The sequence below is a fragment of the Hyalella azteca genome, unplaced genomic scaffold (assembly GCF_000764305.2).
Source record: "Hyalella azteca isolate HAZT.00-mixed unplaced genomic scaffold, Hazt_2.0.2 contig339, whole genome shotgun sequence".
Lineage (NCBI taxonomy): Eukaryota > Metazoa > Arthropoda > Malacostraca > Amphipoda > Hyalellidae > Hyalella > Hyalella azteca.
The window spans coordinates 8,111-14,806 of record NW_025930692.1 but is presented as its reverse complement, the minus strand read 5'-3'; the positions used below and the strand labels follow the sequence as shown (position 1 = coordinate 14,806).

Below are 6,696 nucleotides of genomic sequence, written 5' to 3'. Positions count from 1 at the left end.
TTAGTTCGGTGATCGTGGCTTCATTAGTTCTAGTAAAATTTTGTAACATACGAGTAGATTAATGTTCACCAGAGCCTCTCAGATTAAAACACTCAAGCGTTCAATAAGGTAATTAAAGAAAGTTTAGGCATGCATTATAATTCCTTCTATAGATTGTAACACGAACTATTCACTGTCATAGATATTGATGAAGACGACAGGGAACACCGACGCTACATCTTCAAGAAGCAGGAGTTTATTTTAAGTATTTTATTTTCTCATTTTTAGTCCGTTGCTACACACGAAACACGTTGTTGCGAGCCAATTTACTTGACTTGATGTACGTATCGATGATACGAAGCGTATCATCGATATACGCAGTCTAAACACAAATATCCTCTCGAGGATGACGTGCATTAAAGGTTCCAACCCCAGCTTGTGAGTTCCTTTAGAGTTTATACGCCTGGAAACGTGCAAACAAATTATTGATTATTGTATTGTTATCGGGAGCTGAGCTTCCCTAAAAGTTTCAGAGCGCTAGCTAATGGGAAAGTTGGTGAAATATCGATTGCAAGATTTGATCATCACAGACACGAAAGCGAGCTAAGAAAAACGTGGTAAAAATAGCAGGGTGTTCCGCTTGAAAATTTACAACGATTGATATGCTTGCGAACTATGGAATGGTTTAAGGCTTAAGCCTTTAAGGATGGTATGCATCCAAATAACAGAATGATATTAAATTCCTTATATGTAGGTAGCATGGGAAATGCTACGATGCTCTATCCTGAGCTTCTTTAAACATCGTCTCTCTAAAATATTCATAATTATATTCACCCAAGTAAATGCTCTCACCATGCACCTAAATGTAATGATTATTAAATTAAATAATTATTATTGCAATATAAATGCCCTCACCTGTGTTCTGTCTGAGCAGGAGTTACAGCAGGGATTCTTCAGTTCGCCTCTGATGTACAGATTTATGTACTCGTCAATGGCTGTGGCAATATATAGAAATTGTTATATCATTGTTCAGAGGCTGTGGCAATATTTAGAAATTGTTATATCATTGTTCAGAGGCTGTGGCAATATCCTGTTCTTTCCATATTCCTGATTTAATAATAGTCAAAGCAAAAAAATTTTAAGTTGGTTCACAAACATAAGGAAATAAAAGTGCTACCCGAATGTGCTTCATTAGACTTGAAGCTGTTTGATCTAATTCAAGATACCAGCTTCCAAAAAGAGCATGTATTGAAGTACCTTTCCAAAATCCTCAAGTGCAACAACCAGACACAAAAAGGCCTAATATTATAACGTAATGTTTCTTATAATATATTTACTCATAATAACGCACAGGTCTGGCGTGACTCCTGGACATCTCCTGTCGCCTGGAACACAAGAGAGATAATTTGCTTCAGTGAATAAGACAGTTTTTATTCTTCTATCCTAGCCTTTAAAAGTCAATTATTTATCAGCAATATGAAAAATGTGGTATATTGTAAAGCAGAAAGTTCTCCTGACGACCGGCCATGTAATGCAACACAATAACATACAAATTACATTCTATAAGGAAATGAGCTTGTAGAAATCCTGATCAATACAATATATATGCACTTATAATATCACTTCACTCCAACGAACCCTCTTTGTTATTTGAGCTACCGATCTTAGGTTCTCAGTTCCCTGCGCAGGACATAAGTTAATTTAAAGGTGCGATATTGCACGGATAAATTCATGATATGTTGTTTATTTTAGCTAAACTGTACAGTAAGCGTTGCTATACCTCAGCGGTGTAGGCGGCGCCCAGCAGCACCAGCATCAGCATCATCAGCTTCATGGCGCTGCAGGATCACAACAAATCAGACTTTTGAAAATTGCACTTAATATTTTCACAGAAATTCCTTAAATATTATAACTCAAGACAGTGGTTATTACTAGCCAACGAATACGTTGATTTATCTTAATATTGCATAATGTACAATAACAATAGCACGAATATACCTACAGAGTTGCAAAGTTTTCTTGCTGAGACTTGGACCGCAGCAGTAGCACTGAGCCCAGCAGCGCCCGTCGCGGGGTTATATGCCCCACGGGGCTTGAGATTCACGGCCCTGAGCTTTAGGCATCAAAAGAAAATTAATGGATTAAATCAAAGTGTCATTCAGTTCCATTCAACGTATTATTCTAGCATGACTACTCCTATCTATATTCTCTTAGAAGCTGTTCACCTGTGGCTTTGAAAAGAATATTCGATGAATAGATTCTTCAGGCGAATTATAGGCGCAATGAATTTCTGATCAACATTCAATGTGCTCAATGGGGGCTTAATTAAGATTTAAGGCCGTGAGCAATAGGCCTTAAAAATCGATGGATTAAATCAAAGTGGCATTAAGGTCAATGCAACGCTTTATTCTAGCATGACTAATACTATTCTCTTTGCAGCTCTTCACTTGTCGCTCTGAAAAGAATATTTGATGAATAATTTCGTATAGGTGCAATCAATTCCTGATCAGTATAGTCATTTGTCTCAATTTCTCACGAACATATATACAGTCACGCGCTGCATACTCCTGCTGACGTGTATGTGGCGTGAGCTGCATACTCCTGCTGACGTGTATGTGGCGTGAGCTGCATACTCCTTAATGAGTTTTGAAGAATATTTAAATAAAAAAATTTCGTGTTCTTTCTATATTCCTGATGCAATACTGGTGAACGTAAAAAAATTTAAGTTGTTATACAAACATAAGGAAATAAAAGTGCTTAATTAGACTTAGCATAGCATAGCATAGTGAAGTAGGCTCTGAAGAATAGGCCAGTCGCAGATTTTTGTACTTTTCATGGCTTGTCCATTGGAGACCTAAAAACAGGTCTTTCTACGTCGGATCTTTTCCAAACTGTCGATAGTTTGAAATATTTCCCTGACTTCCACCGGATTCGATATGGTGCTAGGCATTTCAAGTCTGAACATATATTTTTCCATAGCTTTGTCTAGTCTGTTCTTAACGCGTTCATACTAGGAGCCCCAACGATATCATCGGGGAGGCTGTTCCACATGGCGGTGATTCGAAGCGAGAAGAAATGTTGTCGCGTGGACAAGTTGCATTGCATTTTTTTCAGTTTATAGCTGTGGCCTATGGCGTAGGTTCTTGTTTCAAATTCTAGTAATTCTTCGGCGACCTTGTATAAGCCATAAGTATACTTGTATAGGTACTCAATGAGGTCCCCACGCAGACGTCGATAACAGAGGCTTAATTGGAAGCTTCATAATCTTTAGTCTTTCTTCATTGGACTTGCCCTTCAAGCCTGGAATTATCCTTGTTGCATCTCTATGAACACTTTCCACTTGTCCTTTTCAAGTTTCGGTTACCACACGATGTTTCCAGACTCTAGGTTCGGGCGCACGACAGCAAAAAACAACTGCTTCATCGCTTCTGCATCTATATAGGAACTCGAAAGAGCGTCTAATAAGTCCAAGAAGTTTGTTGAATTTATTAGCTTGCGTTTCAATATGTTCAGAAAATTTCAGCTCCTTGTCGACATAAACTCCCAAATCTGTTTCCACACAAGACTTTCCAATCATTACTCGTTGCAACAATGTCTTCTCATATTGTAATCTTGCGCTGTTCATTGTTTTTCCCGAGGTGAAGTACTTTACAATTGTCTGCATTAAAACGCAGCTGCCACGTATAAGCCCAGTTAAATAAACTGTCAAGATCATCTTGCAACTGCACTGTATTTGACGTATAATATGACGGATGCCATAATTTTATTTGACGCATGGCATCCTTCACTGCATTATAAACTTTTGTATCATCGGCATACATGTAGCACACGCTTGACACTACTTCTGGTCGATCGTTCAAAAAAGCAACGAAGAAAACAGACCCAAGAACGCTTCCTTGTGGCACGCCACTGCGCACTGATGCCCTGTCTGATACGGTTCCGTTAATACTTACGTGTTGTCGTCTACCTATACTAGAAAATCTCTGATCCATTGGAGTGCATTTCCCTCTATTCCCAAAGACTTCACTTTACGCAACAGCCGCTCATGCGGAACACTGCTGCTTTTGCAAAATCGAGGTACAATGCATCCACTGGCTCCCTTTCGTCCAGCAGGCGAGTCCAATCGTTCAACGTAGATAATAAGTTAGTGGTGCATGATCTACCGGCAATAAAGCCTGGTTGACAGTCTGATAGGAGATGGTGAACAGTCAAGTGATCGATTATCCTATCTCTCACAACACATTCCATGCATTACCTTACAAACTACACTTGTCAGGCTGACAGGGCGATAGTTACCAGGGCTACTTTGTCACTTTTCTTGAACGATGGTGTTACTTGAGATTCTTTCCAATCGGTCGGCAAAGTTCCATCGTTTAAGTTTTTTGAAATAATACTGTCATAGGGCCGGCCGACTTGAAGCTGTTGTTCCTTCAAGGTACCAGCTTCCAAAATGAGTATGAGTATCAACCAGCCACAAAAAGGCCTAATATTAGAACGTAATGTTTCTTATGATATAATTACTCATAATAACGCACAGGTCTGCCGCGACTCCTGGACTTCTCCTGTCGCCTGGAACACATGAGAGATAATTTGCTTCAGTGAATCATGCGACTTTTATGCTTCTATCCTAGCCTTTAAAAGTCAATTATTGATCAGCAGTGTGAAAAATGTGGTATATGGTTAAGCAGAAAGTGCACCGGTCGACCGGTTATATAATGGAACCCAATAATATACAAATCAAATTTTAAAAGGAAATGAGCTTGTAGAAATCCTGATCTATAAATATGCACTTATAATATCACTGCACTCCAATGAACCCTCTTCGTTATATGAGCTACCGATCTTAGGTTCTCAGTTCCCTGCGCAGAACATTAGTTAATTTAAAGGTGCGATATTCCACGGATAAATTAATTATATGTTGTTTATTTTAGCTANTAAACATGAATGACCTATATTATTAAGTATACAGACTGTCTCTTATACACATCTAGATGTGTATAAGAGACAGGGCCCATAGCGGGTTTCCCGCCAAGTATGGCAGATATTGGACCGTGTTCTCTACCGCCGGTCGACAGTTTCACTGGGATGAAGTGTGTGGCTCTATGTTTTGCTAAGAGTTTTCGATGGTAAGTTACTTGCAAATAATTGTATTAGCCCTGATAAAAGTTTTTTTGCTGCCAAATAAAACAGTTTTCGATTACTGCATATGAAGCTTTTGAAAGTACTGTGAATTCTGAATTATATTTGAAAGTAATATTTATAGGGATAATTTTGAGTTAGTATTTAGACTATTAGCTTTTAAAGTAAAATGTTGACACGGTATAAATTTATATGACACCTAGTGGGGCAACGGGCCCATGCGTGTCACGGGGCACAGCGCACATGCATGGTGGGCTCAATACCTATCTGTAAAGTCTTGTGTTATACATCGCAGATTTGTCTTAATGAGCTCTTCAAAACTATGACTAGCTTTTTTAATTACTAATTACACTTCATATTGTATGATTTTTTTATTTGCCGCCTTAAGGCAGCAGGTTTAGTTTCTAGTTATGCGTATTTATGACCCCGTATCGAGTTATCGACTCTTGCCTTGCCAAAAGTTGATTTCAGCCAACACCAATGAGCCTAAAGAAGATAAGTTTTTATGGTGTTGGCTGAAATCACGATTATGTATGAATTCCCTGCACATAATATCTGGATTATTTACGAAACTGGAACGAAGTTTTTTTGTCAAGTATATATATTTTTTCTAGTCAAGGATACATTTTCCCATGTCAAGGATGAATTTTTTATGGAAAGGATATATTTTTCAAGTCAAGAATATGTACTTCCATTTCAAGGCAATATTTTTTTTTCACGTCAGTGCATGCATTTGACATGCATGCATTCGATGCATTAGACATGCATACATTCGACATACATCCATTCGACATGCATGTGTGACGGGATGCATATTATGTGATATTTTTTTAATTTTTAGGAGCACTGTTTTGACCACGTGCTATTTTAATGACGTTCTTTTGTTAGATTAGTTGACTCAATATGATTGAATATATTTTTATGACTAGAATAAGGAATCTCCTTTGTTGTGATATCATCTATCTGTAGCGTTGCGTTGCAATAGTCTGCTAGGCAGAGGTGGGCAGTAGCGCGCTACATGTAGCGGCCGCTACATTTTCAGTATCGGTAGCGGTAGCGGCTCTACATTTAAGGCAATGTAGCGGTAGCGGAAGCGCCCGCTACATATTTAAGTAGCGATACGAGGTTTTGCCGCTACAGCGCTACCGCTACATTTATAGATAAAGCTTTTAGATTTTACTTAAGGGGACCGGCTACCCTCCAACAAAACTTTTTTGTTTACAGACGGATCGTTTTGAAACTTGGTACACTTATGTAAACAGAAATCTAAGACCTTTTTGTTCATGTAAATTTAAAAAAAAATGAAAGAAAACGTGAAATTAATAGAAAACGGCATATAGGGGGTACTCTAAAAACAATTTATAACTTTTGCAGATCTTATGCTACAATGTCGAGACACATATCATTCGATTTGTAACAGCAATATCTAGCGACTGTAGAGCCCCGATTTTTGATTTTCCTCATCGTTTTTTTTTCGCGTTTTTCCCATTTTTTTCACATTTATACCACCCCTTCCTCCCCCTCTCATATATAAGTCAAACCATGCATATATTAAAAAAGGGCTTCTAGAGTCGNGTA

General features: G+C 38.3%; 1 long non-coding RNA gene across 1 annotated transcript; it reads right to left on the bottom strand.

Moving 5' to 3' along the window:
• Positions 1 to 899: 899 nt before the first annotated feature.
• On the bottom strand, positions 900 to 2,095 carry LOC108673794. Its single transcript, XR_007156573.1, has 4 exons — positions 1,978 to 2,095; positions 1,760 to 1,817; positions 1,331 to 1,364; positions 900 to 974 (listed from the first exon to the last, which is right to left on the bottom strand). It is a non-coding gene; the product is annotated as an uncharacterized LOC108673794 (long non-coding RNA).
• Between the last annotated feature and the right edge of the window lie 4,601 nt (positions 2,096 to 6,696).